The 27,568-nt window shown below is 43.3% G+C and overlaps 1 protein-coding gene across 1 annotated transcript in view; it reads right to left on the bottom strand.

Moving 5' to 3' along the window:
- LOC147706983 (cytochrome P450 2K4-like) overlaps window positions 1-27,568 on the bottom strand; it is a 524,789-nt gene that overhangs the window by 339,421 nt on the left and 157,800 nt on the right. The window lies entirely within an intron of this gene.

Raw genomic sequence — 27,568 nt, 5'->3', positions numbered from 1 at the left:
TAGTTGGACTCACTATAACTTGCGCGTGCAATGCACTGCTGATGACGTCACATATTACATCACTCATGACATGGTCAGTGACATCACTCATAGTTATAGTGAGTCCAACTAACTATAACGTGGGAATTTCAATGGTTTTATGTCAGTAAAATTTCCAGCTAACGATAACTGGTGTTAAACCTATGGTTTTTTCAGTGAATTTATTAGGTTTTTTAAATGCTAATTCCTAACTATAACTGGTGTGAAACCTATGGTTTTTTCAGTGAATTTCAAAGGTTTTTTAAATGCTAATTCCTAACTATAAGTCTCAGTTTATAAGTAAGACTGTTAGCGCTCTAGTTGTTCTTTAGAACACTCTGGGACATTCTGTCATTGGGCTATATTTGGGCTACATCTGGTTGATATTTGGGCTACATTTGTTTTTTTTGTCTCTGGTGGCCATCTTTGGGCTACATTGGGCCTAATTGGGCTACATTGGGCTACATTTGGGCTCTAACATATATATAGCCCAATGTAGCCCAATATATATTTTTTCAAAGTTAATTTTCGTAAAAACCACTTGAGCATATATCTTGAGACATAGCAAAGGCACATCGGGCTACCAGTCCCTACAATTTTGCCAAATTTTTTTTTGAATATTGTTTTCTTTTTTTTTTTTTTTCTTCCCTTTTAGCGCTCCCAGTGTGCGCCCCGGTGAGCGCCCCGGAAAGCGTAATTATGTGAAGTGCCCCGGGGCGCGCACCGGGGAGCGTCCCGTAAGCGCCAATATCGCGAACGAAAACATGATCGTGACGTATCGTGTAGCTGCGTCCGTGTGATACGCACGGGGGAAGTGCACCCGGAAGCACTGGAGCGAATACGATCGCGCAACGTAGGCGCCTGACGCGCTTACGCGACGCGCCCCGGGGCGCGTAGCGTAAGCGCATCGGATCATGTGACCTGAAAATAAAACTTTTCATTGGTTCATAACAGTTTTGGTTTCATAATGATGAAGCCCCTTGTCATGTGACCTGAAAATAACACTTTTCATTGGTTCAATACATTTTTTTTTAAAAGGATGAAAGACCCCACCTTTTTTCCTTATTCTGACTTTGTCCTTTGACTTAGGAAGACCTGTTTGTACCTCTCTGTACCTTTATGATCTTTATAATGGCTTCAGTAGCAGCAGCAGCTGGTGCATCTGCATGACCACCACCACCACAACCACCAAGAGGACCACCACAAGATATCATTGGTGGTCAACAAGAGGATGAAGAGGAGGAGGAGGAGGCGGAAGAGGGGAGGAGAAGATGGCTTGAAGAACAAAATACCCCATACCAGCCAAGACCACACATTATATGGGAGTTTTTTTCGATTCCACAGGGGAAGAAAAAAGTAAATGCAGCCAAGGTGACTTGCCTAATCTGTGGCATGGAACTTTCTAGGGGGAACCCTAATAAAAAATATTCATTTGGAAACAACACGATGATTCGCCACATGCAGCGCAAGCATCCAATAAACTATTCTGCTGCAGAGATAAGGGAACTGGCCAGTAACCCTCCCCAATCCACAAGCACCACCTCAAAAAGAAAGCAACCCACTCTGTTGGCACCAGAGGAAAGTTAGACGATGCCTTGCATTCAGTCACGATTTGCAGATTTCCGAATTATCTGTAAATATTGTGGGAAGACCATCTCCCACGGAGAACAGAGCGTAAAGCTCATCATCCTTGCTGGGGACAACCACAAATGCCCCAATAAACCCTAATTATTTCTTTTCTTTTTTTTCTTGCTCCAGCAGAGCCATTTTCAATTCCCTGTTTTTTCGTTTCTCCCCATGAAAAATACAAAAAAAATATAAAAGTGTTCAGAAAACCCCAAATAAGTTTAAAATGTTCAAAAAACAATAAAAAACATAGAAAACAACAAAAAGAAGAAAAAAAACTGTTCTTTTTAGAACTACTTCCAATTTCTAAAAAAAGGCTACATTTTTTAAAAACTCTATTATTCATTTTTCCCCAAGGGACGCTCCCCGGTCCGCTCCCCGGTGCGCGTACCGGGCGCTCCCCCCGAGCAAATCAAAAAAAAAATTCTTTTTTGCCCCGCTGGGCCCTTTTATGGCCCCCACATCAAACCTAGGGGGTGAGGGGGGGTCTATCCCTGCCCCCTTATGGTCATTTCCCCCTTTGATTTTTCCACCTCTTATGTCTCGATTTTACCGAGACACAAGATGGCGGCCGCTCCGGACTGTTTCGAATGTTTACAGACACCCGAGAGCCAATCAGCTTTCTGTGCGCAAGCCACGTGGCGCGCCCGGAGCGCTCCCCGGTGCGCTTACCGGATCGCTGCCATAGATATATATATTTTTTTGAACCTAAATTAATCAAAAACCACTGGAGCACATATCTTGAGACATAGCAAAGGCACATCGGGCTACCAGTCCCTACAATTTTGCCAAGTTTGATGCAAATCCATTCAGCCGTTCGGGCTAAAAGTGAGTTCGACCGCCCTATGGAAATTAACATGGGTAAAACACGTTTTACGACCCCCCTTTTATCTTGGCCCCCACTTGACAAATTCCCCCGAAACTTTCAATGAAGGACCGGAGCTCCGCGAGGCAAATTTGAGGAAGTTTTCAGGCAGATTCGTCAACCGGCGCCAAAGTTATTCCAAATAGAATTTTGAGATTTTGCATTGAACAAAATCCTAACTATAACTACCTACTGGCGACCGCCAGTAGGTAATATATATATATATATATATATATATATATATATATATATATATATATATATATATATATATATATATATATATATATATATATATATATATATATATATATATATATATATATATATATATATATATATATATATATATATATATAATCTCCTTAAGCAGAGAAGAAAGATTGAAGATATTTACTACGGCGTGGTCCAGCCGTGGGAGCAGCGCACAGTCAGCCAGAGCGCCAACATTTCCCTGCAAAGGACTACATTTGACACACCGTGAATGCGGTACATAAGGGAAGTGGCTGCCACTGGAGACCAGCTCCAGCATGACTCCTGCCGGGACCTGAAGAGGGGTTCAAGCGGGGCACTGAGAGAGTGAATTGCAGGGTAGAACTACAAGGACCAGCATGCCCACCAGAGGGAAAGAAAAAAACGCTAATAAAGCACTAACCAATTGAACAAGCTGGCTTTGTTGAAAACTCCGTGCAAATGAAAAGCGGCAAACCTTTGAAAAAGTCGATGTTCGACGAAACGCGTCAGGACTGCCCAACCTGCTGTAATAAATAAAGACATTCAGCCCAGTGAAGTGCGACTCCGCTTTCCTTAAGCAGAGAAGGAAGATTGAAGAAATCTATATATATATACACATTACCTACTGGCGGTAGCCAGTAGGTATATATAGTTAGGGCGGGTTCCCATAGGAAATCCCCAACATTCTATTGGGAATAACTTTGGCCCTGGTTGATGAATCTTCACAAATTTCTCAAAGAAGATGGCTCGCTCCGCTCCTTCCCTGAAAATTTGGGGGGGATTCGTCAAGTAGGGGCTGAGAAAAATGGGGGGTCCCAAAACGTGTTTTCCCCATGTTAATTTCCATAGGACCTTTAGACTCAGCTACAGCTTGAACCGCTGAAGGGAATTACACCAAACTTGTCAAAATGGTAGTGTCTGGTATGCAGATCACGCTTTTGGTAAAATAGTGTAAATCCCTCCAGTGGTTCCTGAGAAAATTAGAAGAGAAATCAATTATATATCTATAAGCGCGCACGCGTGCGCTCACCCCCGCGAATTTTCGGAATTTTTTTGGGGGGGGGGCTTGGGGGGCTTCTGCCTTATATTTTCTTGTGTTTTATTTTAATTTCGAGGGTGCTCACCCCTCGTTTTACTGCCGAGATCACCACCGCGGCCCGAGCCGCCTTAAAATGGCCGCCGCCACCGCCTGGTTGTAGGCGGGGCCGGGAGGACGTGGTTTCCGCTTCCCCCTGCCTGGGGGAAGCCTTTGATGTCCGGACCGGTCTCCCGTGCCAAGGAGGAGACCGGTTAATGATGCGGGCTGGTGCAGTACTTGTGCGGGGCTCCCGTGTGCTGAGGAGCCCCCGCCTGCACCATTACTGATTACCGCTAGAAGAGCAGAGCGGAGCAGAGATACGGAGCTTTTCAGTGCTACTGCCAGGGCGAGGTTTTGCTACTAAAAGCAAAACTGCAGCAAGGCACGTACAGTGGAATTGTAGAGCATGACACGCACAGAGACATTCATTTTGGAAAATGCAACAAAACGGAAATAGTGTCACCTGCCCATGCCTTCACCTCTCCTAAACCCCTCCTCTTCCAACCCTGCCCTTTCACCCCCGTACCTGTCTGTCCCATGCCACTCGCTTCCCTTAACCTCTTTCTACGCACGTTTTTCTGTTCGCACTTCTCCCTGCTTTACCCTATTTTTTAAGCACCTGTCACTGTCCATGCCGTTCCGTGTCTGAACCTCTTCTCCTATCCCTGCTACTATTTCCCCATGCCTGCACCTCTCCCAGCCTCCACTCCTCCCTGCTTGTACCTCTTCCTCGTACGTCTACTTGCCTACACCTCTCTCTCCGCCCATTATGCTTCCTGCTGGCACCTCTCTCTCTACCTGTATTTCTAACTGCCTATACCTCCCCTCCTTATATCTCTCCTGCGTCATACCTCTCCAGGCTCATACCTTTCCCTGCCTATACCTCTCCCAGCTCATACCTCTCCTGCGTCATACCTCTCCATGCCCAAACCTTTCCCTGGCCACGTATTTCCCACCGCACACTGAAGCTGCCTCTCTCTCAAGCCGTAAGTCCCCCGACCCGCCCTCTCCCTAAATATCACTTTCCCTGCACCCTCTCCCTGCTCATACATTTTCCAGCATGCACCCTGCACGCACCTTTCCCTACTCACGCCTCTTCCTCTCCACGCTCTCTCAGTCTGCATCTTTCCGTGCCTGTAACTCACCCTGTCCGCATCTCGCCCAACCTGCACTGATCCGTGTCTTCCTGGCTGTGCCACTCTCTGCCCGACCTTTTTCTTGCTCACAGCTTTCCCTTCACCATCTGCACTATTTAGGCCCCTTATCACACAAAAGGCAAGGCAGACCTACTGAGTTTGCCAGTGTTCTCATTAAAATTCCAAGCACTGAATATAGCCTACATGGGAAATGTGATTAGAGCACTGGCAATATCTGATCAAGTGGGTACATTCCGGAGCTCCCACTAGTCACCTGCACATAAACCAAGATTTACATCGGCACAGGGATAAAAAAACCAAAAAAAAGATTTGGACCGTGCTGGGGTAGGCAACAGGAAGTTCTCACCCTGCATCAATGGAATGCGGACTCTCCGACAAATGCATCACTCTGTTGAAAAGTAAACTGGTGAATAAGCTGGTGGTGGAGCACAGAGTCAGTATGAGCAGGGGGTCCGGGAGCTGACGTCGAGCACAAGCTGTGGGGCAAGATACTGTAAGACCGGTAAAGACTACAACAGAAAGTCATAGGAGGGAAAGGAGACTGCTGGACTCCTTCAGAAAGAATGATAGGGAACAGATGGGTCACATGAAAGCCCTAATGTGGAATAGCGCTTATTATTAGGTAACAAGCTTTACCGGAAGAAATTATAAGGCTCCTGTGGAGGATCAAGTTAGAGCAGAGTGTGTGATATGGAAATAGTATCTAACCTAGTATCGTGCTGTTCTGAATCATAATATGAACTTTACTGGATCCGTGTATATGTTGTGAGTATGTGCTTATGATTTTGATAATACACATTCTGTTTCTCTTTCTAGGGAGTATGCTGACCAGTACAATCAATGCTTAAGTGATCTCCCACTCCACTTACTGGATATATATATATATATATATATATTCACTGAAAAAACCATAGGTTATACACTATATATAGTTAGGAATTAGCCTTTAAAAAACCAATGAAATTCACTGAAAAAACCATAGGTTATACATTATATATAGTTAGGAATTAGCCTTTAAAAAACCAATGAAACACACCTACTCAGTCCTGTAAAGAATCAATCACACTTTGATTTCTTGATCTATACAGTTAAACACAGAACAGCTTACATTTTCACAGATATACAAACACATACTTACTCACTTATACAATCAAATCCTTCATCCATACTCTTATACATCCTCTCATTCTTCAATATGTAAAACATATTTAAACTTTACAAAACACACAGACACTGGATGATGTCATCAGTGATGTCATCAGTGATGTCACTGACCATGTCATGAATGATGTAATATGTGACATCATCAGCATTGGATTGCGGATGCGCGAAATATATAGTTAGTGGACCTAACTATATGTCGAATTTCATTGGTTTTATATCAATAAAATGTCCAGCTAACTATATAGGAGGAATTTCAATGTTTTTTTATATGTTAATTCCTAACTATATAAGGCCTAAAACCTATGGTTTTTTTAGTGAATATATATATATATATATAAATATATATATAAATATATATATATATTTATATATATATATATATATATATATATATATATATATATATATATATATATATATATATATATATATATATATATATATATATATATATATATATATATACAAACACAGCATTCTCCTGTTCCGGAGCCCCCGACCCTTCAGGGTGGCCTCATTAGATGATGGACACGGAGCAGTCCATCCAAACACCAGCCAGTGTGAAAAAAGAGAGATGAGGCCCATTACTGGCAATGACGCTTTTATTCAGTATCAGCAGCACAACATCCTTCCTGTTACCTAACGTTTCAGCCTCACTGGCCTTGCTCACAGGTGGAAGGTTGAATAATTAACTCGCCAGGTGCGCTTGTGCATGCTTTTAGAGAGTTCTTAGGTCACGTGGCTGCATATTAAAATACAAATCCCATAGTGCACTGCCAAATGTCACAGAAATTACGATCTAGCAGTCCTTGTTATTTCAGAGTTTAAAAACTTGGAAGTTCTTACTTTCGTGGCAGTAGCACTGATGTTGGAGTGGAATCCTTTGCTAGGAACAGCCAGGTGAGTTGGTATCACTTGCAGATTTCTTATATTTTTTCTTCCTTTATTTTTTCAATGATCTGAACGAAGCCCCATTGCTCCAGCACGATCAGAAATGGATTGTACTCCATTCCGAATCCCTTCCAACACGCGCTCTGTTTTTCGCCACAGTGGCATTCCTAAATAGGCTGGGCGCGTGAGTGGGTCATGCTCCTCCATAAGATCCAAACACAGCATTCTCCTGTTCCGGAGCCCCTGACCCTTCAGGGTGGCCTCATTAGATGATGGACATGGAGCAGTCCATCCAAACACCAGCAAGTGTGAAAAAAGAGAGATGAGGCCCATTACCGGCAATGAAGCTTTTATTCAGTATCAGCAGCACAACGTCCTTCCTGTTACCTAACGTTTCAGCCTCACTGACCTTGCTCACAGGTGGAAGGTTGAATGATTAACTCGCCAGGTGCACTTGTGCATGCTTTTAGAGAGTTCTTAGGTCACGTGGCTGCATATTAAAATACAAATCCCATAGTGCACTGCCAAATGTCACAGAAAGTACGATCTAGCAGTCCTTGTTATTTCATAGTTTTTAAACTTGGAAGTTCTTACTTTCGTGGCAGTAGCACTGATGTTGGAGTGGAATCCTTTGCTAGGAACAGCCAGGTGAGTTGGTATCACTTGCAGATTTATTATATATTAGAAGGAGAGAACTCTGGGTAGTTCCCAAGTTTAGGTGGAAGGCAGCTTCTGTATAGAGCACCATCAACACCAGCGACACTCTAAATGTGCTCTCCTTAAATGTCTGCTTTCTGCTCTCTGAAGAGCTGTAATGACAGCGAAACACGTGTCAGGGGTTGCTTTTATTCATTTTAGGTTGGCTTGGATGGTATTTTACCAAATCAATATGTAGGTGGCACTTCACAGAGTGCCACAGGCCCTTTAGGATTCAGTATTTACCACCCAATCCTATTGGGTGGTAAAATACCGATTTCAGGTGTACATGCACATCTGTGCATGTACACCTATGCCATGTGACACACAGACATGCCCTTAGGGCATGTATGTGTGCCACATGGCACACAAGCCAGCACTTGGGGTGCTACAGGGTGTCAAAGTGACACCCCGTTCCCCCTGCCAGGATTCGGTATTTACCGATTCGGTAAATACCGAATCGGTATTTCCCTTTGATTCCTATGGGCTTCAAAGCCCATAGGAATCAATTGGAAATACCGATTCGGTATTTACCGAATCGGTGAATACCGAATCTTACAGATTCGGTAATTCTGTTTTAAAAATTACCTACATCTGCCTCCTTCTAATTTACCGATTCATAAATACCGAATCGGTAAAATTCGGTATTTATGAGTCGGTAAATTAGATTTACCTACATCTGGGCCTATGTTTTTCACGCATCGCCCCACAACGGTTCAGAAATGAGGGAGGAGGGGTGGACTACTAAGACCAGCGTGCCTCATTCATCGAGCCGACTACGGCACCCACCAGGGGGTGAAAACTCCACTCAGTCATCAGTGACGCCCACCGGGGGGTTTAAACATGCACAGATGAGTCATCAAGAACTGCACGCCTCTCCACCCTGCCGATGCGACTAGCCTCCTTTGAGAAAGGTCTGTGATCAGACCGAAATGCATTAGGAACAGAACGGCTAGAACACTGCAACTGCAATAAAAGACTTTCAAACTCACCTTAAGGAGTGCGGCTTATTCCTCTTTCTCCGAGAGAGCCTTGCTGTCATTTGTAGCGGCGTGGTCCTGCCGCAAAGCACGCACCGCCAACCAAAAGAGCTCCCACTACTGCCCGCCATCGGACCAAACTTTTGTTTTCTGCTAGAGCAATTAGGGCAGGGGACGCCACCTTGGACCGGACCTTGGTTTTGACCCTCATCACCTCAAAAATAGGTAGTATGAGGCGAAGGCAAAAAGCAGGAATTAACTATGTTTTTCAAGCATCGCCCCCCAACGGGGCAGACATGAGGGAGGGGGGCGGACTACTAAGACCAGCGTACCTCATTCATCGAGCCGACTACGGCACCCACCAGGGGGCGAAAACTCCACTCGGTCATCAGTGACGCCCACCGGGGGGTTTAAACACGCACAGATGAGTCATCAAGAACTGCAAGCCTCTCCACCCTGCCGATGCGACTTGCCTCCTTTGAGAAAGGTCTGTGATCAGACTGAAATGCATTAGGAACAGAACGGCTAGAACACTGCAACTGAAATAAAAGACTTTCAAACTCATCTTAAGGAGTGCGGCTTATTCTTCTTTCTCAGAGAGAGCCTTGCTGATATATATATATATATATATATATACATATATATATATATATATATATATATCCGCAAATACCTCGCAGCAGCAACGCTTCCCCTGGCGAAACACGAGGCAAGGACCATCTTTTTCAGCATTCTTTTTATTCAGCCATTAGACAGATTGTCATAACGCGTTTCGGCCGTCCCAGCGGCCTTGGCCACATGGCATTACAGATTGCTTTAGCCCTTTTTAAAGTGATATCGTGCAGTCACATGTCTCAATGATGGACATAAACAAAATACTACATGTATAAATACATATATTCCCACATTGCTATTAGCAGTTACTGACTGTATACATACATAAAACAATCCTGCATTATTCATTTAGATAAATAGTAACATATCTCTATACTCTTCGGGAGAAAAGTTTGAATTTTTAGACATTCAGATAACAGCATGAATGCTGATTCCTCTCACAAAGAAGTGCACATATGATTGTTTCAACCTTGTCCATCTTACATAACTATAGTGCAAAAATTGGTGCTCACCAACGTGTATTAAATCATAATCAAAAATAATAATAATCTCCATTATTTCATAATAATAGAAAAAGATCCAAAAAGAAAATTTATAATCCAAATTTATCTAAAAGGACCATGCATAGGAGATGATTCAGTATTAGATATTTTTTCCCAGCCACTAAATATTAGATTAATGGTGTAATACCAATAAGTATAATTTAGCTTATGTTTAGTATTCTCAGCTTTATCTACATTATTGCACATACTATTTGCCACAAGAAATAGCTTCAAGTATAAAGTGACTTCGTGTCAATTAGTGCAATAAGATTAAAGTGACTGGTGCATAGAGATTAAAGTGGAAGAAATTCATATATACAAGGAGGGGAAAATTTCATAGTATTCAGCAAGAAATTATGATCATTTGATTCAAGACTAGAAAAAACCATACAGTACCAATGAAGCAGACAAAAATATCAACACCATAAAACCAATCTATAAAAAAGGGAATCGGTGACATGACTAAAATCAGCTATCATAAAAAACACTAGGATAAAATTACCCCAATATTTAAAAGACGGCTAAAATCAATCATCTCATATATATACATCACAATTATTTATAGATATTACACAATATATCACAGTATAAATGCATAATGTGCAAATAGTGAAATGTATAATCCAACTCCTCTTATACTATGGTTAAGGTGCTATTTGACATTTGTCTACAATCCATCAATCATGCAAGATGTATGTATTTGCAGATCATAAATATGTGTGGAGGTCCTCTGTAGTGTTGAGGCCCCCAGGTCACTTGGAATTGAACTCAAGAATATATTTGGTTTTCAGCCTACGCATACATGCCTCTCTGTCGCCCCCTCTTTTTGTTAGCGGGATTGATTCTATGGCAAAATATTTGAGACACTGAGGTCTACTATTGTGACATGCCTCAAAGTGTCTAGCCACCGGGTAACTTTGATCATTATTAACGAAGGCGCGGAGGTGCTGTAAAATACGTTTATGAATTTGTAGTTTGCTGCTGCCAATATATCTGATATATTATATATTCCTATATATATACACAATACTCTGTTCTGCAGGTTAGATGTTGTTTTATCTCCCTGGTGATTCTGGGAATTACTGTGGTGTATTTCTTGGTATTAACACCATGTTGACAAGCCTTGCATGCTAGGCATTTATAGAAACCCCTACTGGTAGGCCACCACGGTTCTTTACCAAGATGTTCCTCACTGTTTTTTGAGAGAATAAAGCCCATGCTCAAACCTTTACGATAAGTTATTAATGGGTTTGGGGGCATCAAGTCTCCAATTGTTGGATCATCTTTGACAAAGTGCCAGTTTCTTCTGACTATACTCCTAATTTCTTTTTCCTGCTTGGAATATGTCAATATTAATCTGACATCAGTGGCATTGCTACCTTGCAGTATGTTAGGTTTCTCTTTGTAAATTAACAAATCACCTCTGTTTTTAAGCCGTGATTTCCTCATGGCAGTATTCAATATCTTGGCACTGTAAACCCTATCCACCAATCTCAAAAAGCTTTCTTGTTGCTTAATGATCATGTCATCAGTGTTGCTACAGATGCGGCGGATGCGTAGCATCTCACCGTAGGGTATAGATTTGATTAAATGTTGTGGATGGGCACTCGTTGCATGTAAAAGAGTGTTACCTGCCGTCGGTTTCCTAAAAAGGGTACTGGTAAGAATATTATTGGATATTAAAACCTGTATATCTAAGAATGTCACCGATTCCCTGCTCACATTAGAGGTAAAATGCAAATTAAAATCATTCTCATTGATGTCATTAATGAAATTTAAAATACTCTCTTCAGAACCATGCCATACAATAAATAAATCATCAATAAAACGAAACCAACAAGTTATATTAGAAGTGCAGTTTTCCTCAAATTTGCGTTTAAGGACCAGTTCCTCCCACCACCCCATAAACAGGCACGCGTAACTGGGGGAGAAACTGGCCCCCATTGCTACACCCTGGACTTGTTTGTACATTTGACCATTGAACATGAAGAAGTTATTGTTAGGGCAGAATGTCAACATTTCCAAAAGCATCTTAGTATGATGGGCCAATTCCATTGGCTTGAGGCTCAGATAGTACTCTCACACACGCAGGCCATCCCTATGCTTTATACATGTATATAATGAACTGACATCCAATGTTACCAATAGCAGATCTGGTGTCCACACCACCTCCTCAAATTTTCGCAGAAAGTCACTAGAATCCTGTACATACGATTTTAAGGATTTCATATGTGGCTGCAAAAAGTAGTCAATGTACCTTGAGACGTTTTCCAGCGGACCACCACATGGTGTCATCAGTGATGTCATGAGTGATGTCACTGACCATGTCATGAGTGATGTAATATGTGACGTCATCAGCAGTGCATTGCAGGCGCGCAAGTTATAGTGAGTCCAACTAACTATAACGTGGGAATTTCAATGGTTTTATGTCAGTAAAATTTCCAGCTAACTATAACTGGTGTCAGACCTATGGTTTTTTCAGTAAATTTAATAGGTTTTTTAAATGCTAATTCCTAACTATAACTGGTGTGAAACCAATGTTTTTTTCAGTGAATTTCATAGGTTTTTTAAATGCTAATTCCTAACTATATAAGGCCTGAAACCTATGTTTCTTTCAGTGAATTCCAAAGGTTTTTTTAATGCTAATTCCTATATATATATAAGACCTGAAAGCCCACCAGGAATCTCCAGTATGCGCCAGGGGACTGCATTGCAGAGAGGTGTAATGAAGCCACGCCCCTTTTTACACCTCTCTGCAACGCAGCCCCCGTGTATGTTTGAAGAGGGGGAAATAATTCCCCTTGCATACTGGGGGCCCCTGGGGGCCAACTAGCCCACCTGGAACCTCCAGCATGCACCAGGGGGCTGCATTGCAGAGGTGTAATGAGGCTATGCCCCTTGTTACACCTCTCTGCAACGCAGCCCCCTGCAGCGTTTGCAGAGGGGGAACTAATTCCCCTTGCATACTGGGGGTCCCTGTGGGCCAACTAGCCCACCAGGAGCCTCCAGTATGCGCCAGGGGGCTGCATTGCAGAGAGGTGTAATGAGGCCACACCCTTTTTTACACCTCTCTGCAACGCAGCCCCCGTGCATGCTTGAAGAGGAGGAACTAATTCCCCTTGCATACTAGGGGTCCCTGGGGGCCAACTAGCCCACCTGGAACCTCCAGTATGCGCCAGGGGGCTGCATTGCAGAGAGGTGTAATGAGGCTATGCCCCTTTTTACACCTCTCTGCAACGCAGGTCACTGGCGCGTTTTCAGAGGGGGAACTAATTCCCCTTGCATACTGGGGGTCCCTGGGTCATATCTGCCCAAACACCGATATTCCGAACGATTGAAAGTGACTTTTCTTGAGAAACATTTGGATTTGGATTATCATGTCCTATACTTTGGAATTTTTGAAAGACTGACTTTTGAGGATGCTATAAATTACTCAAGTCTGCCCGAATTGTGTGGGTAAAATTGATGCCTAGTCACTTTGAATAAGAATGTACTTACGTCTCGTCTAACATTTGGAAGAAATATCTAGTTATATGACAACAGGATACCGACATAACTTGAAGGAAATAAGAACGCCCTGAAGAAGTTCTGTTGTACAGAACGAAACGTTACGGCTGGCTGTGGTACATAAACTTAAGGAAAATAAAAGCATTTGAATATACACCAAGATTCAGCGCTTCAATAAGGACTAAGTGATATGATTTGATTGGACTTATTGTGCAAGTGGTGCTGTGCCAAACTTTGGAATATTCTCCACTACTCTACTACTTACTCTCTCCTACTCCACTACTCTCAAATACTCACTCTCTACTACTCATCCTCTACTACTCTCTACTACTCTCTCTACTACTCACTCCCTACTACTCACTATCTACTACTCTCTACTACTCACTCTCTACTACTCTCTCTCTACTACTCACTCTTTACTACTCACTCTCTACTACTCTCTACTACTCACTCTCTACTTCTCACTCTCTACTACTCTCTACTACTACCTCTCTACTACTCTCTATATACTACTCATTCTCTACTACTCACTCTCTACTACTCTCTACTACTCACTCTCTATTACTCTCTCTCTACTAGTCTCTACTACTCACTCTACTATTCACGCTCTACTACTCTCTACTATTCTCTTTCTCTGCTACTCACTCTCTACTACTCACTCTCTACTACTCACTCTCTACTACTCACTCTTTACTACTCTCTACTACTCACTCCCTACTGCTCTCTACTACTCACTCTACTACTTACTCTCTACTACTCTCTACTACTCACTCTCTACTACTCACTCTCTACTACTCTCTACTACTCACTCTACTACTCTCTACTACTCACTCTCTGCTACTCTCTCTTCTGCTCTCTACTACTCTCTACTACTCACTCTCTATTCCTCACTCTCTACTCTCTACCTCTCTACCTCTCTCTACTTCTCTCTCTACTAGTCTCTACCTCTCTACCGCTACCTCTCTACCTCTACCTCTCTACCTCTACACCTCTACCTCTCTACCTCTCTCTACACGCACACATATACACATATATATATGCATATATATGTATATGCATTTATATATATGTATGTGTATATATATATATATATATATATATATATATATATATATATATATATATATATATATATATATATAACATATATAATATGTATATCTATATAAATACAAATATAAATGCATGCATACATATACATATATGCATACAGATGCATGTTATTTACACAAAAGTTTAAAAAACACTAATAAAAGCAAAGCTAAAAAGCCACCTCATTACAAAGAGAATGGCTTTAACTTAAACGAGGGCGAGATCTATTGCATTTTCATTGCTTGTTTACTTTGGTTCCATCAAGAAGGCATTCAGATGTGTCACACATTTGCCATTATTCTGAATGTTAGCACTCTAGTTGCTCATTAGATCACTGTAGTAAAGCTACTGCTCACCAGGGAAGTCTGCTGCTGGTATTCAAAGTGCATGTTTCAGTCTGCATGTCAGAATTTGTTTAATGAAATAGAAGAGGATTTGAGAAGTCACTCAAAATGATCCCTAATTTTTCTATCTGAAGCACTAATCATACTTTCTATGGCAAAATGAACCCCCTCATTTTGTTCCTTTTTAAATTAAATGTTTTCAGACTTACCACTTCATTCCAATCAAGATGGCTTCTGGTGTGCCATACTTTTGTCATAAGTAAGACTGTTAGCGCTCTAGTTGTTCTTTAGAACACTCTGGGACATTCTGTCATTGGGCTATACTTGGGCTACACCTGGGTGACATTTGGGCTACATTTAGGCTCTTTTGTCTCTGGTGGCCATCTTGGGAGACTGTATGTCAGACTTTTTTTAATGAAATAGAAGAGGATTTGAGAAGTCACTCAAAATGTGCCCTAATTTTTCTTTCTGCAGCACTAATAATACTTTCTATGGCATAATATACCCCCTCATTTTGTTCCTTTTTAAATTAAATGTTTTAAGAGGTACCACTTTATTCCCATCACAATGGCTTCAGGTGTGCTATACCTTTGTAATAAATAGGACTGTTAGCGCTCTAGTTGTTCTTTAGAACACTCTAGGAGGCTGCAGTAGAACACAAAGGCATCAACTGACAGTCTCTGTCCTTGTTGGATGTACATGTTTTACTGAGAATGTCAGACTTCATTCTCACATGACTGAGAAAGATAATGTGAATTTACAGAAAATATGCTTTCAGTTTAGCTTATAGATCCCCTTCCAAACCACTGTGGGAAAATCATGAGATATTAGTTTTCTTTCAAACATGATTCATGATATCACAGCAGAAGGCTTTTTCACATGGTAAAATCACCTTAGAACACACCACAATTCCTAAAATGAGTATGGTACCATCAACAGATGATTTATAATGTAACTAAAGTCCTAAAACCCTCTATTAACAACAATGTTTTTTAATGAGGTGCTATCATGTATATTGGTCCCAAGATGGCTGCCAACACTTCTTGGATGAAGTGCTGACAGCCAATCAGATCAGATGTGTGGTTAGGCTCCGCCCAGATATATATATTTTTTTTAACCTAAATTGCTCAAAATCCACTGGAGCACATATCTTGAGACAGAGCAAAGGCACATTGGGCTACCAGTCCCTACAATTTTGCCAAGTTTTGTGGAAATCCATTCAGCCGTTCGGGCTAAAATTGAGTCCAACCGCCCTATGGAAATTAACATGGGGAAAACACGTTTTGGGACCCCCCTTTTATCTCGGCCCCCGCTTGACGAATCCCCCCCAAATCAGGCTGTGAATCACAAATCAACTTTTACGCCCCTGCCCCCCCAACACCACCAGTACTGAACGTGCAAAAAATCTGCGATGATGCACGGCCATCCTGACAACCAACACCTACTCTGAAATGTGTGCTCTACTTTACCGTGAGTACGCCTGAGAAGGTTGCTTTGGCACATGGTGGACCCTCTTACACACGCACCGGTGGTGGAAGGTGAGCATAGAGACTTCTTTTTACAGCAGCAGGCAGTAACCTCTGGCCCGTGGGAGTGGATAGTGTGCAGCAGTCTGGGTGCACAAGAGCGCACAGACACCTCCAAGCAGTTGGAGTGGATGGGGTGCACCAGCCTCATTGTGCATTGGCGAAACTGAGAATTATGCTTGTGCAGTTGTATGTACTCTGCAATTACTAATTCTATACAATCTTTCAGATCACTAAAGTTGAGGGCTGCACTATCTCCCTGCACGTGGTTGGAGACACACCAGTGGCACAAAGGTGAGCTGAGATTTTCTCCAGTGTCAACGCTCCCTCTCCATCTCTTCCTTTCTCTCTCTCACACTTTCTCTCTTTCTCTGTCTCATTCTTTCTTTCTCTCTTCCTCTCTCTCACTCTTTATGTCTCTTCCTTCCTCTATCTTAGATAGTTTCTCTCTTTATCTCTCTCTCTCCTCCTGTCTCTCACACTGTTTCTCTCTTCTTCCTCTCTCTCACTCTTTCTCTCTTTGTCTGGCTTCCTCTCTCTCACTCTTTCTCTCTTACTCTCTCACTCTTTCTCTCTCTCTCACTCACTCTTTCTCTCTCTCTCTTCCTCTCTCTCACTCTTTCACCCTCTCTTCTTCTCTTACACTGATTCTCTTTCTCTCTTCCTCGTATCTCACTCTTCCTCCCTCTTTCTCTGTCTTCCTCTCTCTCACACTGTTTCTCTCTTCCTTGTAGATGACTCATTCTCTCTGTTAAAACGAAGTATGATGCGCTGTCATGTCTTGTAGTTACAAGTAGTAGATTTATTCTTCTAGTTACATCACAGGTTCTTAGTTACAGGAAGATGTTCTGATCTATGAAAGCGCCCCACCAGGAGCAGCCCCCTCGCTGCTCAGCCCATCCACACCAACTGATTCTCCCTTCCAATACAAACACACTCAACATTCTATCTGACCTCATCACAGGCTGAGCAGCAAGAGAGAGAACCTCTGTAGGGAGATTGCATTGAGTAAAAGGTACATTACAACACATCTCCCCCTTTATAGTGATGGAAAACATTTCAAAAGTGTCAAGGTAATAAAACACACGTTTTAGCAAAGGAGGATGGATTAACAACAAAATGATACATCACTCCCCCCTTGCTATGATGATCACAACAATCAAATGCATGGAAGTATTGAATCATACAAATGAGAGTAAAAAAAGATGCATGAAAAAACTAAGATCACCGCACACATCTTCCCTTTATAATGATCATAAACAACAAGAATTCAAATCGAATTAAAACATTCTTAAAAACTAATGAATACTATCCACATAACACACGCCCCAAACTGCGGGTTCAATAAAGTCACACTTCACATGGTAGCCAATGTGCCACAAACTAAGGCACAAAACTATGGCAGAGCAGGGATCTACAACCCTCAGCTGCAGAAATCCTAGTCACCAGACTGAGCACCCATTGCGCCACAACTAAGGCACAAGACTGCAGCAAAACAGGGATCTAAAAACCTCAATTGGGCAAACCAATGGCAGGACAGGTCTACCTCAAAGAAGAGAAATCATACTTCACCCATCCCAAGACAGTGCATTTATAGTCCCAACACTCTAGAAACTGATATGGGTATATTTAAACCCAAAGTAAGTCTTGGATATCCTTTAACCAAAAACACACTCAAAATATTCCATAGGTAACTATAAACTCAAAACAATCAGATTATGAGTATCTAAAACCCAAGGCAAACATATTGTTTTTTTTTAAACCCAAGACAAACATATTTTGGGTATCTCTAAACCCAAGGCAAACATATTATGGGTTTCTTTAGACCCAAGGCAAACATATTATGGGTTTCTTTAACCCAAGGCAAACATATTTTGGCTATCTCTAAACCCAAGGCAAACATAATATTGGTTTCTTTAGACCCAAGGCAAACATATTTTGGGTATCTCTAAACCCATGACACTCTCGTAACAAACTATGGGTATCCTCAAACCCATGACAATCCAGGGTATCCTTGAAAAGCTAGCACAGATGGGCACAGCCATGACACTCACACAACATATGACAATCCAGGGTACCACACCGTCATGACAAAAGGGTAAACAATAAAAGTATAACTAACCCTTAAAATCAATACAAAACATACTCAGGGCTATACACATCACCTCTCCCCAAGCAACAAGAAACTATCACAAAAGCCAGTGTAGTATAAATAACAAATTACACTATACGTTCAAATAGCAATAAACAAGAATACAGAGAAAGTTGTAAACCCCAAGAGCAATGTGTAGACTATTCTTGACTTTTCTCGCAGTGTAATGCTAAAAACTGGATTATTGGCTAAATAAGTCTTCTGCCATACTGTCTGGTAAAATTCCTTTGCTGTAAGCACATCCCCCCCACATGTTAGAAACACCCGAGTAAAATTACACCCCTTAAGTTATAAAAAAATGTTGGAAATAACGGCAAATGGTATGAGAATCTTATAACACATTATGAAATTCCTTTTAGTGAGCGATTTCGCACTTGATCCTTCATCCCTCAGGAATATGCTTGATGTAGGAAAAAAAATTCAATTGAAACACACAAACGTCATATTTCATCTTGGCAGTAGATGGCAGTACAACACTGGGCAGAAAATGGGCAAAATTCATGACGACAGCTATGAACATTTTCATGCTGAGACCCACAGCTGTAAAATTGTATAAACAAAACCTTCCGATGAAATCTTGCACACATGAGATGCTAAACAAAATCCTCTTAAGAGCGCTACAAACTTGTTTTGAAATGCAGCTGATCTGTGTAATTATTTCCTTCTCAGAGCCACTCCGATGTGAAGAGAAACGATGCAAGCTTTCCGTGTAGACAGTCCTTAAAAACACTCACACGCAGCGTTGAAACTTGAGAACTGATGACGTTATGACGCTGACTAATCACCGAATCCCTCTGCAGGATTCCAGTGCGTCATCAGTCAGAACAGGCAGCCCAGGCGTGAAGAGCTCCTGCTTTAACGAACTTCCACGGAGGGAATGTGCCGAGTTGATCCCCACCAAGACCCACACGAAAGTAAGACTCCTCGCGCTAGTGAAGACTCTTGCCTCATGTTTAAATTTTAAAAATGACAGTTGAAAAGTCCCCGAAGACATCGGGTCTAAGACTGCATACTGCTTACTCAAAGCAAAAGAAAGCGTCCTCCTAGTCATCCAACTGCACAGTCTTGGCACAGTCCCAAGTCCCGTCACACCAAGACTGTTAGGCAGAGAGCAATCACTGGTGGTACTGAACCAGGTCATCAGGACAGTGACACCTCTTCGAAGACAGTATTTAAACAGGCCGCAGGACATATAGGCAGCATGGAAAAGTCAGGAACTTCTGTTTGTCTAGTTACACTTATGGGGAACACTCACCAAAGTTCAGCAGGCACTGGCACGTCCACGATGGGGCTGACCGGTCTATGGTCACTGGTGGGCCATGTGGACTGCCAGCTTGCTGCTTTTAAATGCGCTTCTTCAGTTTCTTATGTACAAGTCCATTCAAGGTAGTTCACGTAGGTTCTTCAGATCGTTGCCAGTGTTAAAACGAAGTATGATGCGCAGTCATGTCTTGTAGTTACAAGTAGTAGATTTATTCTTCTAGTTACATCACAGGTTCTTAGTTACAGGAAGATGTTCTGATCTATCAAAGCGCCCCACCAGGAGCAGCCTCCTCGCTGCTCAGCCCATCCACACCAACTGATTCTCCCTTCCAATACAAACACACTCAACATTGTATCTGACCTCATCACAGGCTGAGCAGCATGAGAGAGAATCTCTGTAGGGAGAGTGCATTGAGTAAAAGGTACATTACAACACACTCTCTGTCTTCCTCTCTCTCACACTGTTTCTCTTTCTTTCTTCCTTGTCTCTTACTCTTTCTCTCTCTTAGATTATCTCTCTTTATCTATCTTCATCTCTCTCTCACTCTTTCTATCTTTCTCTGTCTTCCTCTATCTCACTTTCTCTCTTCCTCTCGCTCTCTCTCTGTCTCTCACTCTTTCTCTCTGTCTATCTCCTGTGCTGGACGCATGACGCACCATCTTATCTTTCTTTTTGTCTTGCAGGCTAAGAATCACAAATGAACCAGCAATGACACGCCACAGCTGTACATAGTTTTATTTCTTGTTGTTTTGTTTAAATAATATGTTTTATATGTAAATCTATACATGACTAAAATTCTTTTTTGTCCAACGGCACAGGGACACTTCCAGGCCCAAAAAGTTTGTTGGGGGTATGCTAGTAATGTGGGAAGTGGGTGCGTCACCTGCTAATGTGGGGAGACGCAAAATGAAAGAGGTATTTCTCACAAAAAGAGCTCTGGTACGTTTTCAGAAATGCCGCAGACAAATGCCAGCCGACGGACTAAATCACAAAATGGTCACATAGTGTGACTTATAAACAGTTCGCACCCAGGCTCACCGTGGGACAACTGTGGCCCGTGGGCTCAACTTGCAGAGGATGAATTACGGGCCATCCGCTCCCAAAAGGAACAGCAGCGTAGTAGCTCGCAGATGTAGAGGCATAGCAGCGTACTAGCTCGAAAAGATAGAGAACTGCAAGCCGATGGACTGGCTTCTAAAGGCATACCTGTGAGGTGGTGATATTGGGCACAGGGAGCATGAAAGGGTTATCTTCCTACTAGTGTCCTAGCGTGAAAGTCGTGCTGCCTGGCACTCACCTGTTTCTCCTTTATTGTTAATAAATCTTAAACCTTCACTGCGTGCAATTCACCACTACACAAAGCTCAGCTATATTAAATTGCCCCCAGAAACTTTCTTTTATATTTTCACTTGACGTGAGGCACAAGATGGCTGTTAATAGTTCCTGGCTTAAAGTGTTAGCAGCCAATCAGAGGACACTTCCTGCCTTGAAGAGTTAGCAGCCAATCTGAGGCAAGCTTGTGCTTGGGAGTTAGGCATCAACCAAATATATATATATATTTTTCCCTATAATATCTCGAAAACTACTGAACGGATTTACACCATTTCTATAAAACTGCACTTTCTGGACCAAGACCGTTCTCCCTGCCAAATTTGGCGTAATTATGTTCAGCAGTTTGAACTGTAGCTTTGTCTAAAGTTTCCTAAGGAAAATCCATTGAGAAAACATGTTTTGATACCCCCCCTTTTTCTCATTCCCCCCTCGACAAATCACACCTAAACTTTCAAGATAGGAGCTGATCAAGAATCATCAAATGACGCCAAAGTTATAAGCAGATGGAGGGCTCCAGGAGGAGGGCAGCACAACCTCCCTCCCAACATAAGTGAAGCCCTAAGACTGCAGGAACCCCAGCGGGCCCCGGTAGCCCAAGTGAGCAAAAAGCTATTATTTTTCAAGAAATGCCCCCGGGACCAAGCCCATCCCCGGGTCTCATTAAAATAAAACACAGGAACCTGCAAACCCAGCGCGTATTGGCCTGATTTAAAAAAATGTGGGGGCCGTGGGGGTCCTTCTGGGACCCCCTGAGCAGGCCTAGGGGGTCAGGGTGTTTCTACACTGCCCACTTCTCTTGTTTTATACCTTTGTTTCTCTGTTTTCTAGCAACTTGTTTCTACCGAGGTTTGGAGTGCTGGCAGCCAATCACAGTGAAGCTCTGCCCAGATATTTGAACTTATTTTTCTAATGTCTCAGCAACTATTGAACAGATTTACACAATTTAAAAAAAGGTCACTTTCTGAACCAATCTCTACCTTTCTGCCAAAGTTGGGATAATTCTGTTCAGCAGCTCGGGCTGTACCTCGTCGCAAAATTTCGTATGGTAATTAATATGGCAAAATGCGTTTTGGGATCCCTTTTTTTCTCAACCCCTGCTTGACAAAACACCCCCAAACATTCAGGATAGAAGCTGACCTGGATAGACTTCTTTCTGGAAGAACTTCGCAAAGTTTTGTCAAATGTAGCCAAAGTTATTAGCAGATCAATAAATGTTGTTCCTTAGGAATAGGAAACTAGGTTGTAACTTTAACTACCTAGTGGCAACGAGTGTAGGTAATATATATATATATATTATGTGGCTGAAATCTATGTTTTTTTTCAGTGAATTTCTAAGGTTTTTTAAATGCTAATTCCTAACTATATCGTAGCTGAAACCTATGTTTTTTTCAGTGAATTTTAAAGGTTTTGTAAATGATAATTTTTAAATGTATTAATTGTTATATTTTTTATACTAATTTACTACATTGTTTTAAAGTATTTATTTTTAGATATTTTATTTCTTAAATTACATTATATATTTTTAATATAAATTGAACACATTTTTTTTTTCAAATATTGAAATTGTAATATTTTTATTTTTATTTTATATTTTTTTAATTTATATATATTTTATATAGCAGGTAATGATACCCTATGAAAGGAAATTCAAGTTACTGGTAAGTACAGTTAAATTTACTTTTCAGGAACAGTAGTGAGCTGAAAGATGCAGCACTGTCTTCTCTCCAGATAACAGGTGAGTAAATAGGAATTCGTAGTTCGGCTAAATTTAGAGGAATTTTTTAAAGTTCCAAAATTCCACACTTAGAAGAATTTCCAAGTGAAACCAGTCAGTGTTAGCCTATGGAAGGAAATTCAAGTTACTTTAACTACGATTAGAATTACTTTTCAGGATCTGTAGTGGGCTGAAAGATACAGCACTGAGGACTCTCCTGACAACAGGTGATTAAATCGGAATTCGTAGTTCGGCTGATTTTTCAGGAATTTTTTAAAGTTCCGAAACTCCACACTTAGAAAAATTTCCAAGTGAAACCAGTATATGTTAGCCTCTGGAAGGAAATTCAAGTTACTGTAACTACGATTAGAATTACTTTTCGGGATCAGTAGTGGGCTGAAAGATGCAGCACTGAGATCTCTCCTGATAATAAGTGTGGGCAAAATTTGCGAATTTGCGGTCCGCAAATTCATGCGAAATTGCAAAAAAAGTCAGCGAGTTCGCGAATTTTCCCGCGAACTTGCGGATTTTTGTGCCATTTGCACAAATATATGACCACGTGTGCCTGTATCTTTGCCAGCGTGCCAAAAGATGCCGAGGTCCCTTGAGTGAGCTGGCCATTATAGTGGGGACGGGCGGGAAGACGTTTCATACTGCTAGTGTGTGGTGGATGGGGCCAAACGGGTGGGGCTTCTATGCAAGTTCACATGCATCTTGTTTATAAAGGGTCATAGACAGAGCAGAGCACCAGATGAGGAGAAAGCAGCCTCCTGGTCACAGGAGCTACACGGGGATGACGCTCGGGAAACTCATGGATGCAAAAATAAGTTTGGCACAGGACCCCAGAATCCTTCAGATGTCCAAGATAGCTCTGCTGCGCGTGTTGGTACAAAGCCATTCTGATCCTGCTTAGTGAGTTCAGGCGTATGCAGCTGCTGCTGCTGGACAATGTCCCATCTCATACTAAACTGCCCCGTACAGACACATGCTGGTGCTGGGCAGTAGGGTGCAGTGGCATGCGGGTGTTCCACGCCTGGTACATGCGCATACCGGTGCCAAGGGGGACACGTTTTTATTGGTGCAATGTAGCAAGTTATGACTTTTCATTTTGATTGTACCAGATAGTGGTACCACCTACACGGATCAGGAGCATCCAGGCACCAGACTTCATGGTGCAAGAGCATAATGGTGCTGTGCGGTACAGGTATATATGTACTGGGGGCAGGGGGACACTTAGCACAATGTGACAGAGGGCTCCCAGGTAATTGAGCACAAATGATTTTCACACTGAGAGGGCTCCGGGGAAGTTCAGCAGCACAGGGGCTCAGACCCACTGGGCCCCAGGGCAGTTCAGTAGCACTTGGGATCACAACCCCTGGGCAGCTCAGCAGCGCAGGGGCTCACACCCACAGGGCTCCTGGGCATTTTAGCAGTGCCACCCTCTGGTTCATCACTGCTACCCTCTGGTTCATCACTGCCACCCTCTGGTTCACCACTGCCACCCTCTGGTTCATCACTGTCACCCTCTGGTTCATCACTGCCACCCTCTGTTTCATCACAGCACCCTCTGGTTCACCACTGCCACCCTCTGGTTCATCACTGCCACCCTCTGGTTCATCACTATCACCCTCTGGTTCATCACTGCCACCCTCTGGTTCACCACTGCCACCCTCTGGTTCATCACTGCCACCCTCTGGTTCACCACTGCCACCCTCTGGTTCATCACTCTCACCCTCTGGTTCATCACAGCACCCTCTGGTTCACCTGTGCCACCCTCTGGTTCATCACTGCCACCCTCTGGTTCACCACTGCCATCCTCTGGTTCATCACAGCACCATCTGGTTCACCACTGCCACCCTCTAGTTCATCACTGCCACCCTCTGGTTCATCACAGCTCCCTCTGGTTCACCGCTACCACCCTCTGGTTCATCACTGCCACCCTCTGGTTTACCACTGCCACCCTCTGGTTCACCACTGGCACCCTCTGGTTCATCACTACCACCCTCTAGTTCATCACTGCCACCCTCTAATTCACCACTGCCATCCTCTGGATCATCACTGTCACCCTCTGGTTCATCACTGTCACCCTCTGGTTCACCCCTGCCACCCTCTGATTCATCACTGACACCCTCTGGTTCATCACTGCCACCCTCTGGTTCATCACAGCACCCTCTGTTTCATTGCTGACACCCTCTGGTTTATCACAGCACCCTCTGCTTCACCACTGCCACCCTCTGCTTCACAACTGCCACCCTCTGGTTCATCACAGCACCCTCTGGTTCACCACTGCCACCCTCTGGTTCACCACTGCCACCCACTGGTTCATCACTACCATCTCTAGTTCATCACTGCCGCCCTCTGGTTCACCAATGCCACCTTCTGGTTTACCACTGTCACCCTCTGGTTCATCACTGTCACCCTCTAGTTCACCACTGCCACCCTCTGGTTCATCACTGTCACCCTCTGGTTCATCACAGCACCCTCTGGTTACCCCGTGCCACCCTCTGGTTCACCACTGCCACCCTCTGGTTCATCACTGCCACCCACTGGTTCATCACAGCTCCCTCTGGTTCACCACTACCATCCTCTGGTTCATCACTGCCACCCTCTGGTTCACCACTGTCACCCTCTGGTTCACCAATGCCACCCTCTGGTTCACCACTGCCACCCTCTGGTTCATTACTACCACCCTCTAGTTCATCACTGCCACCCTCTAATTCACCACTGCCATCCTCTGGATCATCACTGTCACCCTCTGGTTCTTCACTGCCACCCTCTGGTTCACCACTGCCACCCTCTGGTTCACCACTGCCACCCTCTGGTTCATCACTGCCACCCTCTGGTTCACCACTGCCACCCTCTGGCTCACCACTGCCACCCTCTGGTTCATCAGATCACCCTCTGGTTCACCACTGCACTCTCTGGTTCATCACTGACACCCTCTGGTTCATCACTGACACCCTCCGGTTCACCCCTGACACCCTCTGGTTCATCACTGACACCCTCTGGTTCATCACTGCCACCCTCTGGTTCACCACTGCCACCCTCTGCTTCACCACTGCCACCCTCTGGTTCATCACAGCACCCTCTGGTTCACCACTGCCACCCTCTGGTTCACCACTGCCACCCTCTGGTTCACCACTGCCACCCACTGGGTTATCACTACCACCCTCTAGTTCATCACTGCCGCCCTCTGGTTCACCACTGCCACAGTCTGGTTCACCACTGTCACCCTCTGGTTCATCACTGCCACCCTCTGGTTCGCCACTGCCACCCTCTGGTTCATCGCTGCCACCCTCTGGTTCATCACAGCAACCTCTGGTTCACCACTGCCACCCTCTGGTTCACCACTGCCACCAACTGGTTCATCACTACCACCCTCTAGTTCATCACTGCCACCCTCTGGTTCACCACTTCCATCCCCTGGTTCACCACTGCCACCCTCTGAATCATCAGAGCACCCTTTGGTTCACCACTGCACCCTCTGGTTCACCCCTACCACCCTCTGGTTCATCACTGCCACCCTCTGGTTCATCACTGCCACCCTCTGGTTCATCACAGCACCCTCTGGTTAATCACTGACACCCTCTGGTTCATCACAGCACCCTCTGGTTCACCACTGCCACCCTCTGCTTCACCACTGCCACCCTCTGGTTCATCACAGCACCCTCGGTTCACAACTGGACCTTCTGGTTCATCACAGCACCCTCTGGTTCACCACTGTAGATTATGGGGAGAAAGCACACCTGCCCAGCCTCAACCGGGGGCTGGTTAATGTGTTACTGAATTTGAGCTTCAAGTCCGGCACCTGCTTCCTTATCTGTAAGTGCTTCCTGTTGTAGTTTCATTTTTGTGACAGCCTGGAGCATTGTGCCAAACTTGTAACTATTCTCTGACCCTGCTTCGAGGGTCAGAGCAGGGTCAGAGAATAGTTGCAAGTAGGCAACAACTCTGGAGGCGCCGCTCAGGAAGCACTTACAGGGTTACAGCAGATGCCCAAGTTGAAGTTAATTTCTTTGTAACCATTTTGTAAATGGTTACAAAGAAATTAGCTTCAACTTGGGCATCTGCTTTAACATTGTAAGTGCTTCATGTACTTCAGTTTTTGAAAATCCGTCCCGAACGTGATTTCACGGATTTTTCTGCAATTTCGCGAGATACGCGGACCGCAAAATTGCTGAAAATCTGCAAATTCCGCGAACGGAACGGATTTTAGGCCCATGCTTACCTGATAACAGGTGAGTAAATCGGAATTCAAAGTTCAGCTGATTTTTGAAGAATTTTTCAAAGTTCCAAAACTGCAAACAGAAAAATTTCCAAGTGAAATCAGTCAATGTTAGCCTATGAAAGGAGATTCAAGTTAATTTAACTACAATTAGAATTACTTTTCAGGATCAGTAGTGGGCTGAAAGATGCAGCACTGAGGTCTCTCCTGATAACAGGTGAGTAAATCAGAATTCGTATTTCGGCTGATTTTAGAGGAATTTTTTCAACTTCCAAAACTCCACACTTGGAAAAATTTCCAAGTGAAACCAGTCAATGTTTGCCTAGGGAAGGAAATTCAAGTTACTGTAAGTATGGTTAGAATTACTTTTCAAGATCAGTAGTGGGCTGAAAGATGCAGCACTGAGATCTCTCCTGATAACAGGTGAGTAAATTGGAATTCATAGTTCGGCTAATTTTTTATGAATTTTTTAAAGTTCCAAAACTCCACACTTAGAAGAATTTCCAAGTGAAACCAGTCAATGTTAGCCTATGGAAGGACATTCAA

Source organism: Lissotriton vulgaris, chromosome 6, assembly GCF_964263255.1.
Source record: "Lissotriton vulgaris chromosome 6, aLisVul1.2, whole genome shotgun sequence".
NCBI lineage: Eukaryota > Metazoa > Chordata > Amphibia > Caudata > Salamandridae > Lissotriton > Lissotriton vulgaris.
This window is presented reverse-complemented; position numbering and strand designations above follow the sequence as displayed.